The sequence below is a fragment of the Neovison vison genome, chromosome X (assembly GCF_020171115.1).
Source record: "Neovison vison isolate M4711 chromosome X, ASM_NN_V1, whole genome shotgun sequence".
NCBI lineage: Eukaryota > Metazoa > Chordata > Mammalia > Carnivora > Mustelidae > Neogale > Neogale vison.
In genome coordinates this window covers 115861051-115878789 of record NC_058105.1, presented here as the reverse complement: position 1 = coordinate 115878789, position 17739 = coordinate 115861051, and the positions used below count along the sequence as shown (strand labels likewise).

The window sequence follows — 17739 nt, the reverse complement described above, 5'->3', positions numbered from 1 at the left end:
GCCCAGTTCACATTAATAAATCATTTAAATATCATTCTATCTACATCTGAACCTACTTCTCAGATGCATCCCTGGGTCCGAGAGCTTGAATAGAACCATTTCCCAGGGCACTCTGCCCTCCTGGCACCCTGAGCGCTTGTCCCTTCTCTGAAGAAGCCAGGGGCTCTCTTATCTCTAGGCCTTTGCACAAGCTGCAGCCGCTGCCTGAACACCCCAACCTGTACCCCAAAACATATACTTTCCATACTCTTGGATAAGCAGCTACTTCCTCCAGGAAGCATTCCCTGCTCTACCTCGGTACCCAGATGGGAGCATTCTAGGTGCACACAGCCCTTATCTGTCCTCATCACTGCGGTTGTGATACCTGAGCTCCACCATGTCCTTTTACCTTGTCTCCCACTGTCTTCTCTGCACTCAGCCCAGAGCCCAGCCCTGAGTAGGCTCTCAGCAGGTATTGGCCATCTGAACACCACGGACAGAATTTCACCCACAGGTCTGTGGAACTATTAAGTCTGGTGTCTCCTCCACCGCCCTCTACCTACTGGAGAATTCTTTTCCACAGGAGAAACAAATATCTATACCTATCACATTTGTTTCTGGGGGTGAAGGACTCCTAGAGCTCCACTGGGAGTGGCAGGATATGGGGGCTAAGCTGGGCTCAGACAGGTGTTTGCAGACCCAGATACTGATGCCCCAAAACCCAAGCAGGTGTGATTGGGGCCCCCAGGGAAAAACATCATCAAACCAATTGAGCTGAAAGATCTGCATCCCAGCCACTGGGGTCACTTGGCTTCCACTGTTGAGAAACCTAGTCCTCATCTGGACACAGAGAACTGACGGGTGAATGGCAGCTCTTTTCTTATCGACCCTGACACCATCAATTTTAAGAGCTACAATGGCTTAAACAAGGCTCCTAAAACTTGATTTTGCATCAGAATCACCTGGAAGGTCTATAAAAGTACAATTGCCAAGCTGGACAGCACAAAATTCTGATTCAGAAGGGCTGGAATACAACCCATGAATTTACATTTCTGACAGGCTTCCAGGTGACAATCATGATGCCAGGTTATGACTCACACTTTGAGAAGCCCAGGCTTAAACCACAAAGACATATGTGATTTCATTAATCAAGAGGCATTTAAGGAGTCTTAGTGCTCCTTCAATGGTTGAAAGATAAACAACTGAAGATCTCTTTGTTTTTCTACTCAGCCATCTTTTGGCCTATCTCTCCCTCGTGACCACGAGATGGCTGCCAAAGCTCCAATATCACATTCTCACAGGAGACCAGGTGAAGTGGATTGAAGACGGTAGCAGCCAAAACACAAGGTCTCCTCATGCTCATTTCTCTTTGATCCCAGAAAGACCTCTAGTATTCACCTTAAATCTTCTTGGCAAGTACTAGGTCCCATGGCTACAAGGGAAACCAGGAGAGTGAATACATGGCAAAGGAGAATGCAACGTGCAAGAATGACTTGGGCTTGAAGTGACTCAGCCGGGCCCCACTGCTCTCCACCCCAGTACCTGGGCTCTGTAGGAAGGGAAGGATGGTTGTGGGATAGGCAGCCAGTAGCCTGCCCCACCATTCATGTTCTTGTGTGGATGCCCCACTGCCAGCCAGTAAGAGAGTGTCCCCAAGCAAGGGCTTCCCCGGCACGCTGCTAAAAAGCAATCTGGCTCCATGCAATAGCTGTTTAACAGAACTCAACAGCTCTTTGGGCCCCCTTTCTCCTTGTAGACGGCTAGTTCTGCCTTTGCCACAGGACGGAGGGGAGAACTAAACAAGAGAATAAATTTGTCCACTTTTTATCTTTACCAGACTAAGCTCTGGAAAGCTACGGGCTGTGCTGACTCTATCACGTTTCACAGGTTGGCACATGTCAGGCACTCAGCAAACATTTTCGGAATGGACCAAGAGCTTCGTTTAAGTACCTGTCCTTAGACTCTGACAAGACTGTTAATAGAAATGCCTTCTGGATGTTTTCACACTAAAGGAGATGTTGCTGAAATAGAAGCTAGAAGGAAACGAGGACTAACAGAGACGAGAAGCAGAAAAGACCAGAGCGAGGAGTGTTACAGGGTTATGATTCAGCCAGGCTCATGTTTAGACAGGACGTTCAACAGACACCGCCATGGAGGAGGGGGGGTGCGGGTCAGCACCCTCACTCACACTACATGTTGCAGGGGTGACAACCAGCCTGCATCTCTCTTGCTGATCTTGAGTGACGGGCAGCAGCTGCCTGGAGCATGGTGTCAGATGCACGCTGAGGCCGCTTCCAGTTGCTGACTTGAGTCTAGCATGGCATGCGTGGGATAAAGAACTGTCAGTGCGGTCACACACTTTTTGCTCCCCTGGATAAAATAACTGAGGGATGCTTTGTTTGTTTGTTTGTTTGTTTAAACAGTTCAATGCAGACCTTGAACGCACAGCCCTGAGGCCAAGACCTGAGCTGAGATCAAGTCAGATGCTCAACGGATTGAGCCACCCTGTCGCTCCCTGAGGGATGTTTAGTTGACCAAAAGAAACTGACTGGCCTGGTCTCTGTGCTCATTTGAAGGTGCCACAAAGCAAACTCACCATTCTTTTCCAAGCCTAGAAAGACTACCCAACATGTCTAACTCCTGAAAGGCAGCAGGCTGTGTGCTTCAGATGTATTTTTTTCTAATCCTTAATACAATTGCAGGAAGTAATACCATTTTACTGATGGGAAAGTGAAGTTCTAAAAGATTTTTTTTCCCCGAAACAACACTGAGTTAAGGGGCTGAGACTGTATCTAAAGATGCCTTTGGGGAACACTCTCCCAGCCCCTCGCCTTATCCCCCCGTGGGTCAGAAGGCTTAGCCTGCACCAAACTGCAGCTGACTTGGACCATCTACAATCAGGTCAAACAGGGTTCTCTCATGCTAAAACTGACACATGACTTCTACTATCAGAATGCTCACCATTTTCTGTTCTGAGAAATAAACAAAACCCCGAAGTTCCTTCCAAAACAGAAGCTTATTCTATTTCTCTCAACCAAAGTTGACTCTGGAACACAAGGAAAGGCAGGACAGATCTTGTCCTAAGGGTACACTGTGCTTCTCTCTCACGTGGCTCAGAAAATTCCACAGAAACAGCCTGCTGGTACTCGTTCTGACAGCAGCAATATGGAGATGGAATAGAATAAGGGATATGTATATGGAGCATGCCTGGAAACGAACATGACTTATGTCTTCTTAACACACAAAAAATAGGGGATTCATTAAGTAAAATCATGACTACCCTTTTTGTCAAGTTTATTTGTTTTGACAAACATGGTTTGCCTTAATTACAGCTACCAGTGGCCAACAGTAAATGATAAAATGTTTTAATTTGCCCACAAGAAACGACAGTATCTACCATTCCCAGGAAAAACCTAACCTCAGCCAAATCTTTCCCGTGTTGATGTTTATAATCAACATTGTTTTATAAAAATTATTTAATAAAACTTATAGTTCTGAGGAAACAAGTAAAATGTGGATGCCACCTAGCCTCTGCTTCCCCAGCATTAAGTGTCAAGCTCCAGGCACAACTATAACACCAAGAGGGCTTGAATTCTACTCATGAGACCCTGGTTTATTCCTCACAGAATCTAACCTGGCACCTTGTATATGGCAGGCACATAAAAAATATGGTCCCTTAATACCAGTTAGTATTTATTCATCTCTTACTCTTGGCCAGGCACTGTATTAAGTGCTTTGCTTGTATTATCTTATTTACATCTCACAACAACCTCATGCAGTCAGATTTATTATTCTCCCCTTTCAGAAAGGAGGAGAAGAATCTTTCAAAAAGGTGGAGTGAGTTTCTCAAGGTCACCTAGGTAAGAAAAGGAGAACCAGGATTTAATCCCCGGGCATCTGGCTTCGAAAGCAAGAAAAACACTATAGTAAATGAATAAACTATTTATGCCCAAGTGCACCAGACTTTTCTCATTGCCAAGAACAGCGAGTGTCATAGTACAGATATTTGCAGATTCTGAAGCTCCTCTACCATTAAAGAGTATTAAACATTGTTTCTGTCACAGAAGAAGTTACTGAAGAAATTGTGTATTTGATTTGTCCTGAAACTCGCACGGGATCAGGGATCAAGCCAAGGCAGCTTCTGGCCCAGGGGCTCTCACTAATTTAGCTCTTGAGTTCCTTGCAGCCCAGCCAGTGAAAAGAAAGCCAGCTTCAGAGTATAGAATAAAGGCAGGCACCTTAAAAGGGTGTTCCAGGGCTCAGTAGTGGTCATCTGTCTATCCTTGCTGTTTTGGGATGAATTCCTGCAGCTGTGCCCCAACCTCTTTGAAGGCTTTATAGCTAACCTACTACTATTACAAGAGTTTTTTAAAAAAAGAAAAGGAAACTGCCAATGACAAGAGTGCAAGAGGGAGGGCAAGATGGGTGGGTGGCTTATAGTACAATTTAGGGGAGGAAAAAAAAATCACTGTTAAGGAAGTAAGACAGCTAAGGGCGCCTGGGTGGCTCAGTGGGGTAAGCATCTGCCTTCGGCTCAGGTCATAATCTCAGGGTCCTGGGAACGAGCCCCACATCAGGCTCTCTGCTCATGGTATATACAGTTGACCCTGGAACAATCCAGGTTTGAACAACTCAGGTTTAAATTATGTGGGTTCATATACATAAGCATTTTTCCTAATACATAAAGTACACTACTGTAAATGTATTTTCTCTTCCTAATGATTTTCTTAATAACACTTTCCCTAGCATACTCTATTGTAAGAATACAGTACATAATCCATATAACACAAAATAGGTGTTAATCGACTTTGTATGTTATCAGTAAAGTTTCTGGTCAACAGTAGGTTATCAGTAAATTATGGAGGAGTCAAACATTACATGCAGGTTTTCAACTGCATGGGGGAGGTCAGCACCCCAATCCCCAAGTTGTTCAACAACAAAAGTGTGTGAGTTTTATTATTTGCTTCTAATCAGAGCAATCTGAAATCTAAAAATCAATATTGAAAATATTGAAGGTATCTATTGTAAACAATCTGATGTTTGGGAACCAAGTCGTTGCAGAATTTGAGATTAGCACCAGAGAAGGAACAGAACCACTTTCAAGCCAGGTAAGGATATCTGACAAAGCAAACATAGGAGGTGCAATAAAGAAGAAAGGAGCCACAGCTTCCAGAGCATTCCTGAGGAGTCTGACCCATTTGTGAGGTTATTGAACATCCCGTTCCATAAAACAAGGCCTCATAAGTAGCTGAAAATATGTCAGGTAGCAGGGGAGCCTTTCTGAATTTCACTCCAAAAGGCTCACAGTGAGCAGAGTATTCTTGCTAAAGACTGCACAGCATTCCAAGTATTTGATAGAAATATCTTTTTTTTTTTAAAGTCATCTCTACCCCCTGCGTAGGCCTCAAACTCATGACCCAAGATCAAGAGTCTCATGCTCCTCCGGATGAGCCAGTTGGGTGCCCCACAAATTATTTTTGTAAGAGTATTATACTAATCTGCCTTCAAGATTCTGCCTCTCTCCCCAACTCTGGTTCCTAAGAGGCTATAAAACAAGTTGGGGGAGATCATAGAGCCTTATGAATATACTAAAAACCACTGACTTATATATACACTTCACCAGGGTGACATTTTTGTTATATGAATTATATATCAATAATAATTTTTAAACTGATTCCTAAAATTCAAAGTCAAAGATAGAATTACCGTATCAGCCAGCAATTCTACTTCTGTGTATATATACTAAAGAATTGAAAGCAGGGACTCAAACAGTACTCGGCCACCCAAGTTCATAGCAGCACTGTTCACAATAGCCAAAAGATGGAAGCAACCCAAGTGTCCATCAACTGAAGAATGGATAAACAAATGTAGTCTATCCACACGATGGATGGAATATTATTCAGCCCTAAAAACAAATGAAATTTTGATATATGCCACAACATGGATGAACCTTGAGGACATTATGCAAAGTGAAATAAGCCAGTCACAAAAGGATAAATGTTGTATGAGTCCACTTATATGAGGTACCTAGAACAAAGAGACAGAAAATAGAATATTGGCTACCAGGGATTAGGGGGAAGGCATAACAGGGAGTTACTATTTAATGGGTGTAGTTTTTGTTTGAGATGATATAAAGCTCTGGAAAAAGATAGTGCTGACCGTCACATAACATTGTGAATGCACTTAATGCCACTGAACTGTACACTTTAAAATGGTTAAAATGGTAAAGTTTATGTTATATATAACTTACCACAATAAAAAAATTTAAAAACTCAGGGCTCTCTAATCAATGAATACACACTTGATAGCTGCTTCAGAGTACTATGTCAGTACAAAAAAAAAAAACTTCAGAAAGTGAATATCCTTTTTTGCATTACAAATATGAGGTCAGAATATTTTACATGCATTAGTCAATGTTCAGTTGATTAGGCAGTTACATTTAATGCTTATACATCCAACTTGGATCACTTGAAGGAAGGATAAAAACCATCACACCATGGATAAACATCTGTGTTTTCCTCTCTCTATTAGGTAGCGTACAACTGTTAAGATAATCCTCTTGGGGCTCCTGGGTGGCTCAGTGGGTTAAAGCCTCTGCCTTTGGCTCGGGTCATGATCTCAGGGTCCTGGAATCGAGTCCCACACTGGGCTCTCTGCTCAGCGGGGAGCCTGCTTCCCACCCCCCCCCGCCACCTGCCTCTCTGCCTACTTGTGATCTCTGTCTGTCAAATAAATAAATAAAAATAAAATCTTAAAAAAAAAAAAAGATACTCCTCTCCATCAGGGCTGGCCCATGGAACTTAATGCCATGAAAGGAATGTTCTGTATCTGTGCTGTCCAATACAGTAGCCGTCAGCCATGTGGGACTACTGAGTACTTAAAATGTGACTAGTGCAACTGAGGAGGTAAATTTTAAATTTTATTTAATTTTAATTAATTTAAATAGCCACATGTGGCAACTGGCTACCATACTGGTCAACACAGAGTCTAAAATCCTAAACTTATACCACACTACTCAACCCTCTCATCTTGCCAAAAGCCATGACAATTTCCACAGTTCCAGAAAGCTGAATGGTGTCTTGATCTCCAGGCCAATTTGTGGAGCAAAACATCTAGTGGTGGGTGTCGAGGAGGGACAGAGGACAAAAAATAAGAATTTTTCCTCTAGTCTCCTGTGTTCCCTGTGGAAAAGGCTAACTACACAAAGAAGGAGGAGTAAGTTCATCTAGCACAATGAGAAAATGGACTTGGGACAAGTCTCAGACATACTTAGAGAAAGAGGAAAAGGAATGCCACTGGCTGAATAAGCTCCTGCATAGGGCACAACTGTATCCTTCAAGAATTTCAATATATAAATTGAGCTTGAGTGGAAGAAAAAGAACCACCATTCCTATGCAGAAACTGGAAAGTATGGCCACAGACAGGCCTCCAGCAACAATATGCTGAATACTTGACAGTGTTGTCCTGCTAACCACAGGACACCTAACTATAAGTGACTATGAAGACTCACACATGCACAAAGACTGTCCCTCGGTCCTCCACCAGAATAACTGCGCTTATCTATGGCCTCATGGTCCATTTTGTATTTCCATTTATGGTATTTTTCTGCGTTAGACTTGGATTATATTAAATTAGAGAAAGCCTATCTCACCAGGTCACTAGCTCCTTGGAAGGCAAAGCCGGGATACAAATATATCAATATAAGTACACTGATACATAGTATATATGTATTTTATAGATTTTATTTTTAAGTAATCTCTACCCCCAACATGGGGCTCAAATTTACAACCCTGAGATCAAGAGTCACATGCTGTATGGACTAAGCCAGCCAGGGACCCCAAAAATCTATTTTTTATATTCACAGACATAAGATCTGGGATCTTACACTCAATGCACAGATGATGGCCATACAACCTACCTCACAGAGCACCTATGTGCGAGACACTGCACTGAACACTTTCCATGCATTACCTCATACAATCCTCCTGTCAACCCTGTGAGGAATTTATTTCCCCATTTTATAAGTAAAGAAACTGAGGCTAAGAATAAAAAAGAAACTAGCCCACATCATCATAGCTACTTAGTAGCTAAACCGGTAACTGATCATATTAAGGTCTTAAATAGTAAATTCTTTGTAAATTTTTTAAAAGATTTTATTTATTTTTCAGAGAGACAGAGAGAGTACAGGCAGGCAGAGTGGCAGGCAGAAGCAGAGGGAGAAGCAGGCTCCCCATGGAGCAAGGAGCCCAATGCAGGACTCGATCCCAGGATGCTGGGACCATGACCTGAGCTGAAGGCAGCCACTTAACTGACTGAGACACCCAGGTGTCCCAAATTTTTTGCATTTTTAAAATTTTATTGTGGTAAGAACACTTAACATGATCTCTACATTCTTTTTTAAAATTTAATTTTGTTTTTTTCAGTGTTCCAGGATTCATGGTTTATGCACCACACCCAGTGCTCCGTGCAATACGTGCCCTCCTACATTGTTTACATTAAGGATTTTATTTATTTATTCATGAGAGACAGAAAGAGAGAGAGGCAGAGGGAGAAGCAAGCTCCCCAAGGAGCAGGTAGTCCAATCCGGGACTCGACCCCAGGACCCTCGGATCATGACCTGAGCTGAAGGCAGATGATTAACTGACTGAGCCCAGCACCCCTCTTAATAAACTTGTAAATGTACAATACAATATTGTTGACTCCACATACAGTGTTATACAGAAGATCTCTAGAACTTCACTCATCTTGTTTAACTGCAACTTTATGTCTGTTGATTAGTAACTCCCCATTTCCTGCTGCCCACCTCCTGGGAACCACTAATCTACTCTTTGATTCTGTGAATTTGTCTATTTTAGATGTTTAATATATGTGGAATATCTGTATATAGTATTTGTCTTTCCATGACTGGCTTATTTCATAATGTCATCAAAGGTCCATCCACATTGTCACATACTGCAGAATTTTCTTCCTTTTTAAGGCCAGATATGGGGCACCTGGGTGCCTCAGTCAGCCAAGCATCTGCCTGCAGCTCAGGCCATGATCTCGGGGTCCTGGGTCAAGCCCTATGTCCAGTTCCCAGCTCAGCAGGGAGTCCGCTTCTCTTGCTCTTTCTGCCTTTCCCTCTGCTTATGCTCTTTTTTTTGTCTCTCTTTCTCTCCCAAATGAATAAATGGAATCTTAAAAAAAAAAGGCTAGGTAATATACCACTCTATGTATATACCACATTTTCTTTATCCATTCATTTGTACATAGATATTTGTTAGGTTGTTTCCACATGTTAGCCCTTGTGAACAGTGTTAAAATCCCTGAGATCCTGACTTTAATTCTTTTGGATGTATACTCAAAAGTGGGATTGCTGGATCATATGGTATAGTTCTATTTTTACTTTTTTCTGAGGAAACTTTATACTGTTTTCCACAGCAGCTGCACTGCTGCACTTGCCTTCCCACTAACAGAGCACAAAAGTTCCAATTTCTTCACATCCTCACCAGCACTTGTTTTCTGTTTTTTGATAATGGCCATCTTAACAGATATGAGGTGATATCTCATATGTAAATTCTTAACTGGAGAAAGAGGTAAAGAGGCTAAATAATGGGTAATCTGTGCAAAGAGTTAGAGAAGGGAGACACCAATGTCACAGAAGTAAACACCAAACAAAACATTATGTAAGAAGGTTTAGGGAACTGGGCCCCACAGAAAGCCCCGGTTCCTTATGGAAACTGGGAGATTTTCTCAAAAGGATGCTGAGTTGTTGTTCTGCCTGTTCACAGAGGGCAACGCAAGAGAAGAGGCATTTAGAGGAGATAGGTCTATATGACCATAAAGGACTTCTTGACGTATGAGGTAAGGGGTGCCCCTCCAGCCTCAGAGAATGTGAAGCAAAGATCTACTGTCTGTCCTGGAAAAATTTAACATGCACCTGCTTACAGTACCCCCCATGTTTTCTCTCAAGATGCCCTCCAGACCTGGAGTCAACAGAGGGGATCTCCAAAAGGCCAGGCCTTGGTCTGAGTGTGGGAAGATCAGCTCTCAGCAGGAATGCAGCTACATGACTTTTCCAAAACTCAGATACATCAGGCAGAGAGGCAAAGACATCCAGGAAGTCACAGGGACTCCATAAACATAGCCATGACTCTGTTCAGCCTATCCCAGTCCTCCCAGTATGTGTGTTGTCCACACCACCCAAGGCCCAGGAATGCCTCCATTCTGGCATGGCTGACTTGACTGAAGATTATCTTGTGAATCACATGTGTACCTACACAAATCGCTAAAGCTGTGACATTGTTAGTATGTCTCAACAGGGACCAATAACCCCAGCATAGGCCCAACACAGTAACTCCTACTCTGAGCTAGTATTTTTCTCAAAAGACAAACTCCTTTATTTTTTTTAAAGATTTTATTTATTCATTTGACAGAGAGAGAGATCACAAGCAGGCAGAGAGGCAGGCGGGGGGGGGGGGTAAGCAGGCTCCCTGACGAGCAGAGAGCCCAATGTGGGGCTCAATCCCAAGACCCTGAGATCATGACGCAAGCCGAAGGCAGAGGCCTACTCCACCTGAGCCACCCAGGTGCCCCGACCAACTCCTTTATGATCTAAATTCTGACAAATCAGGTCTTCTCAGTGACAGAGAGGTTTTCTCATGAGCGCCAAAGAAGTCCTCTGCCACATCCATACCAACATTTTTCTCACACACGTCATACCCGACAGGGTCAAAGTAATGCCAAGCTGTAGGAATGCTGCCAATATGTTGGTGCCTGGAAAGAAAAGACTGAGGCCCTGAAACCTTATAGCCCTCATGAAACCAGGGGTCTGCCCAGCAAAGGAAACTGGGAACAAACAAGAACAAGAGAACAGTTACTCATATTAGAATCTTCCCAAAGGAAGACACAATCCTGTCTGCCTTTTGTCTAATACTAATCCCTCCTTCCAGGTTTATCTCCCTAGTGTCAAGACATTTGTACCCACTGCTCTGTGTCCAGGGGCATTAGAAATTCTTTTCTACTCTGGCTTCACCTTCCTCAGAAATTCCAGCCTCAAGTCTTCAAGGTGGGTTTAAGCCTACACGCATTACATTCCTTGAGACCAAGAAACCCCACTCACCTTCCAGTCCTTCTGCAAGCCAGAAGCTGCAGTGTGTTGCTATACTTCAGCAGAATCCAGGGAAAAGGAAAACCAGACAGTGCTAAGGTCCAAGACCAGACTCCCCAGAAGACTGCCTGCTGGAACTGCATTCCCTTCTCATTTACATATAAGGTGAAGTCATTTCCAACCAACGCCCTCAGGAGTTGAGGCCCACAGCTCCTTCTACAGCATTACTCACTTATAGATTATCTATCTTGGGAAAGACAACAATGTGCAAAAGTTAGAAACCAGATTATCTGCTCTGGTCCTACTTTTTATTTGGGAGAAACTCTACTTCAAGCCACAGATGGGACCATAAGCACAGGCTTTCATTTACATCTTCAGCTCTGCTCACTTCTCTATTTAAAAATGCCCCTACTCGGGGCGCCTGGGTGGCTCAGTTGGTTGAGCAGCTGCCTTTGGCTCAGGTCATGATCCTGGACTTCCAGGATCGAGTCCCACATTGGGTTCCCAGCTCCTTGGGGAGTCTGCTTCTCCCTCTGACCTTCTCCTCTCTCATGTTCTCTCTCACTCATTCTTTCTCCAATAAATAAAACAAAATCTTTTTTTAAAAATGCCCCTAGTCATTATTTACCATCCAAGGAGCCTCTACTGAATCAGCTACGACCTGCTGCATGAAGGATATGTGGCTTGGGCAAGAGAGAAGCACGGAAACAAATATTTATAATACTGTGAAGTTGTGGGGCGCCTGGGTGGCTCAGTGGGTTAAAGCCTCTGCCTTCGGCTCAGGTCATGATCTCAGAGTCCTGGGATCGAGCCCCGCATCGGGCTCTCTGCTCAGCAGGGAGCCTGCTTCCTCCTCTCTCTCTCTGCCTGCCTCTCTGCCTCCTTGTGATTTCTGTCAAATAAATAAATAAAATCTTTAAAAAAAAATACTGTGAAGTTGCAATAAAGCTGTATCGCAGCAAAGGAGGACATACTATCTGAAGGTGGTAGCTGTAGATGTACCCCCACATTCCCATCAGACTGGCTAAAATTAAAAAGACAGACAATACCAAAAGCTGACAAAGACGTGGAGGAACTGAAACTCTGCTGCTTCCCTGATGGGAATGCAAAATGGCACAGCCATGTGGTAGGTAGAATAACGCCTTCTCCCTCATCCCTGCCAAGAAGTCTAAATCCTAATCCCTGGAATCTGTGGATATGTTACCTTATGTGACAAAAAGGCTTTTGCAGATGTGACAAAGTAACGGTTCTTGAGATGAGGAGATTATCCAGGATTTTCCAAGTGGGCCCAAAGCAATCACAGGCGAGGCAGGAGAGTTAGGGTGAGAGAGGAGATATGACGATGAAGCCAGAAGTTGGAGAGAGAGATACTGGAAGATACTGCCCTGCTGCTGCCCTTGACAACAGAGGAAGGAGTGAGGAGCCACTGAATGCAGGCAGCCTCTAGAAGCTGGATGGAGAAGGCAAGGAAATGGGTTCTCACCTTATAGCCCCCAGAAAGGTTCTACTGACATGTATTTTAGGACTTCTGACTTCTAGAATTATAAGATTTAGTTGCTACTAAATAAATTTAGTTGCTACAAGCCATTACATTTGTGGTAATTTATTAAAACAACAATAATAGGGGCGCCTGGGTGGTTCAGTGGTTTAAGCCGCTGCCTTCGGCTCGGGTCATGATCTCAGGGTCCTGGGATTGGGTCCCGCATCAGGCTCGCTGCTCAGCAGGGAGCCTGCTTCCCTCTCTCTCTCTCTCTGCCTGCCTCTCCATCTACTTGTGATTTCTCTCTGTCGAATAAATAAATAAAATCTTTAAAAAACAAAAACAACAACAACAATAATAAACTGCTTCCAACTCTTTGAAAACAGTTTGGCACAATCTGCTAAAGCTAGACATATGCCTACTTTATGACCCAGCAACTCCACTTCTGGGCATACATGAGCAATAGAAATGCTTTTGTATGGGCACGAAGAAATGTGCACAAGCATGTTCATTGAAGTTTTAGTCAAAAGAATAAGAAGCTGGAAATAACCCATGTGTCTATTAGCAAAAGAATGGATAAAACAAACTATAGTAGTAGTCACACAATGTAATACTGCTCAAAAATAAAAGTAAATGAACTGCTGATAGATACAACATGGGTGAATCTTATAGACATAACACTGAAATGAAAAAAACCAATCACAAAAGCATATACTTGGGACACCTGGGTGGCTTAGTCGCTTGAGTGTCGGCCTTTGGCTAAGGTCATGATCTTGGGGTCGAGCCCCAGGTCGGGTTCCTTGCTCAGCAGGGAGTCTGCTTCTCTCTCTGGCCCTCCACCTGCTAGTGCTCTTGCTCTCTCTCTCTTTCTCTCCCTCTCAAATAAATGAATAAAATCTTTTAAAAAAAGTATATACTTGATGAAAAGTTTCTGGAGATGGATGGCACTGATGGATGCTCAACAATGTAAATGTCCTTAATGCCAACTAAATTAAAAACTGCTAAAATAGTTTTAGATTATGTATACATTGCCATAATAAAAATGGGCATGCTACATGAATCCAGTTTAACAAAGCTCAAAAATAAACAAAACTAAACCACAGTGAAAAGAGGTGAGGGGGCACCTGAGTGGCTCTGTCAGTCAAGCGTCTGACTCGTGATACTCATGATTTCAGCTCAGGTCATGACCTCCTAGGTTGTGAACGTGAGCCCTGTGTAGCACGCCATGCTCAGTGTGGAGTCGGCTTGAGTTTCTCTCTCCCTCTCCCTCTGCTCCTCCCCAACACACGCAATTCTCTCTGTATCTCAAATAAATAAATAAATCTTTAAAAAAGAGGTGAGGAAATGGTTCCCTTTGGGGGCCACTGTCTAGGAGGGGGCATGAGGAAGCTTTCTAGGTGCTGGAAATGTTTTTTGATCTGGGTTGGTTATACAGGTGTATAAGAAAACATTCATCAAACCATGTCTAAGATCTGTATGCTTTGGTTTACAAATGTCAACCCCAAGTTTATTTGCACATGACCTGATTTACCTGCATTCACGTTATCAACACCAAAACGGAAATGGGGGAGAAAAGGAAAATCTACCAAAAGTATGTGGTCAGGGAAGGCTTCAGGGAGGAAGTGAGATGTGAGAGAAGTACTAAAGGATGAACATGGCAGATACAGAGAGGAAGGGAATTCTGGGCACAGGGAAGAGCATGGCCATGAGTGAGGTGCGGGGGTGGTGGTGTACAGAGTGTGCTGGCCAGAGAAAGGGGGCTGAAAGGGTAGGTGGGAGCCCCATTTAAACACACCTGTCTTATCAGTAGTCTAGACTATGCTCGTGCTAGGCAGATGTCAGAGAAGGTTAGGTAAGAGGGTGATAAGATGAATCCATAACAGGAGGGTAACATGGAGGAACAGAGACCTCTAAGGCTCTTGTAATAATGGCCAGGCCCCAGATGACAGGTCTAAGCCAGGCAACAGTGATGGGGTCACAAGAGATAAAGAGGGCAGAAGTCCCTGCTTGGTTGTAATGGGGGAGGTTAAGGGGAAATATGGTAAGTCTGCTGGCTCCAAGCCTACTTGGCTGGTGATCCCCATAACAAAAGGGTGAAGACAAACCTACCCTTCCCCTTGCCTCCTGAGCTGGCAGTGGAGGAACACAGTTATCTCAAGAGCTGGAAAGCACCAATCAGATTTCCTAGCGTACCATCTTACAGACAAGCAACTGAGTTTTTCTCATGGGCCAACACCTGTGGCCATGGTTTGTAAGGAACAAGCTGGAACAAGAGAGGTGAGGCTTATCTACTTGACTGATTACATCCTAGAGAAGAGGGAACATGACTCATTCAGCGTGCTGCCCAATGCCCCCAAATGTCCTCACCAACTTCACCTTCTACCACAGGGCTCTCTGGCCTAAGCCTATGGTCTCAGTCCCTGCCAGTCTCTCACTGGAAAAGTTCTCCCCACAGGCCACCCAAATCCTATATAGCTAAGGTCTGGTGATGCCCTCTAAGTCAATCCAATTTATCCTCCCACCAATCTGTATAGCCAAAAATGTGGCAGGGATAGAGAGGAGCTGCTGATCACGGGCACCCCAGGGCCACCAGGAGCCAGAAATAAGTCTTGGGTACTAGATCCCATCGTGGCCCTACAGATCTGATATGAACCACACAGGAGGTAACTTCTGGGTTCTGTACTTGATGGCTTGTGCACATCTGAGAGTGACTGAATAACAACAACCAAATACCACAACTTGTAAAGGAGAAACCAAGAATAGATGAGTTTTAAGCAACTCGTTTAAGGCCTGAAACTTATTCCTCATTTCTGATCCTCATCTGGCAAGGTTAGCCAACATTTAGTTAACTGCACAGTCCAATTCAGGAGCCACTACCACATGTGGATATTTTAATTTAAATCATCTAAAATCAAATAGAATTTAAAAAACTCAGTTCCTCAGTGCTCCACAGCCACATAGTGGCTGATGGCTACCATGTGAAGCAGATGTAGAACATGTCCATCCTCATGGAAAGTTCTATTAGATAGCCCTGGTCCTTGCATGCGGTAGCTCCTGCTTGAACTGGCCTGATTATAAGAGGCATTCACTCTAGGAGCGTCTGGGTGGTGCTGGTGGTTAGGCATCTGACTTTTGGTTTTGGCTAGGTTTTGACATCTTGCAGTGGAGACACTGCCTTGCGTCGGGCTCTCTCTCCTGTCCCTCCCCACCAGCTCTCTCTACAGTAAATACATCCTTAAAAGATTTCACTCTGAAATCTTCTACATATTCCCAAGTGGCAAGAATCCTTTTAATTTTTAACTAATAAAGGTGAAATTATGTACCACAAAGGACATTCAGTACTCCTTAATAGAAAGGCACCAAGTCTTCTGGAGTTCCTCAGTCAAAACTGAGAGAAAGTAAAAGACAACTAAGAAATTAAAGCTAACAGGGTAGAGTTAAACAGTGCACATTCTGCTTTCTTGACCATTCTACTATAAGAAGAGCTAATCTCATCCCAGAAGATTAGAGATATGTGGAAATTAATGGACCATTAATAAAAATCGATTATTCTTTAGAAATAATTTATGACTGACAAAAACAAAATCAAGTTAAGTGGAAATTTAGGTGGGTGAGGAGAGGGAAAAAGGAAAGCAGAAACATGTTTTGCAGTAAGAAAACTACAAGAAGAGGGCGCCTGGGTGGCTCAGTGGGTTAAGCCGCTGCCTTCAGCTCAGGTCATGATCTCAGGGTCCTGGGATCGAGTCCCGCATCGGGCTCTCTGCTCAGCAGGGAGCCTGCTTCCCTCTCTCTCTCTCTGCCTGCCTCTCCATCTACTTGTGATTTCTCTCTGTCAAATAAATAAATAAAATCTTTAAAAAAAAAAAAAGAAAACTACAAGAAGAATTAGTAATTTTAAGAAGAGAGCTTACAGTCTGAAGATGTAACTAAAACAGCTTAAATAATACTGGTTACCTAGCTAATGACAATGATCACTTAAATTTTGTCCATAAAACGTATCTCCACTGGAGGAAAAGTCATCCAAGGGGAAGGAAAGCTTCCACTGAAGGCTATAATAATATTTCACCACCAACTGTCACCCTTGATAAGTGCTCCCGAGAACCCAACACAAACAATTAAGGGAGAGCAAAAACTCCTAAGAGGCGACACCACTCCCAAGCACAAGGACGGTTCCTTCTCTGGTAAGTGGATAGCAGTCCCAAGTGCTCAGGGAAGAGGACAGGAATCTTGGGAGGGGGCGGGCAGGTGGTTAAAAAATAAGCCCAGGAGAATCCCATTCTGTCCAGGTTACAGTTCAGATGGTTATTGCAAGTTAAGGGCACACATTAAGGTGTTCTGAAACAAGGACACAAAGCACTGTTTGATTAAGGACTTTAGGTGCCTGATAAAAGACCCAAGCTACAGGGTCATTTCCTGCTCTGTACTTATTAATTTCAGGCACTCATTTATGCCCTCCTTCTGCTTATATAAAATAGAGCAAAAATAAATAGAAAAATAGAGCTAAGGGGCACCTGGGTGCCTCAGTGGGTTAAGCTTCGAGCTCCTTGCTCATCTGGGATCTTGCTTCTCCCTCTGCCTGCTGCTGCTTCTGCTTGTGTGGGGTGCACTCTCTCTCTAACAAATATTTTTTAAAAATGTATTTAACCCAGTTTACCCAAAACACACTCATTTCAACATGTAATTAATATAAAGAATTATTCATAAGAGATCTCACAATGTATTCTTTGCACTGAGTCTTCCAAAACCAGTATATATTTTATGCTTTCAGCACATCTCCGTTTGGACTGGTCACATTTCAAGTACTCAGGAGCCAGCTGTGACTAGTGGCTAGCATACTGGACAGGACTCACTGATTTAGACCATCTCCATCATGGCAGAAAGTTCTTCTGCTGCAGGAATGACACCATGGTCACAAAAGGTACAATGGTATTGAGTGCTGTCAAGAATGGTATGAATGTGTGTTGTGGTATTCAATCCAACATGGGTAGGCATAATGAAAATGGAAAGATGCTCTGATAAAATGGTCTCCCCTACAATAAGGCAAAACAGGCTTAATCCCCAGGCTCCTGAAGGAAGAAGCAGCATTTGCTTTCTCCAACGTGGCCAAGTGGTAAGGTCCTCACATAAAATGTTGTCTTGGTGACTTGACAGGTGGTGGAAAGAGGGTGGGCCTGACTTCATGGTAATTATT

General features: G+C 43.4%; 1 protein-coding gene across 19 annotated transcripts in view; it reads right to left on the bottom strand.

The window, feature by feature from the left end:
- The window catches only part of MAP7D2 (MAP7 domain containing 2), a 96101-nt gene that overhangs the window by 69441 nt on the left and 8921 nt on the right, over nucleotides 1-17739 (bottom strand). Inside the window, exon 1 of one of the 19 annotated variants that reach the window (XM_044234903.1) lies at nucleotides 11081-11180. The exons of the other annotated variants lie outside the window; for them this stretch is intronic. The gene's annotated coding sequence lies outside the window, so the exon portion shown is untranslated. Of the gene's footprint in view, nucleotides 1-11080; nucleotides 11181-17739 lie in introns of those variants that run through there. 19 annotated transcript variants of the gene reach the window in all.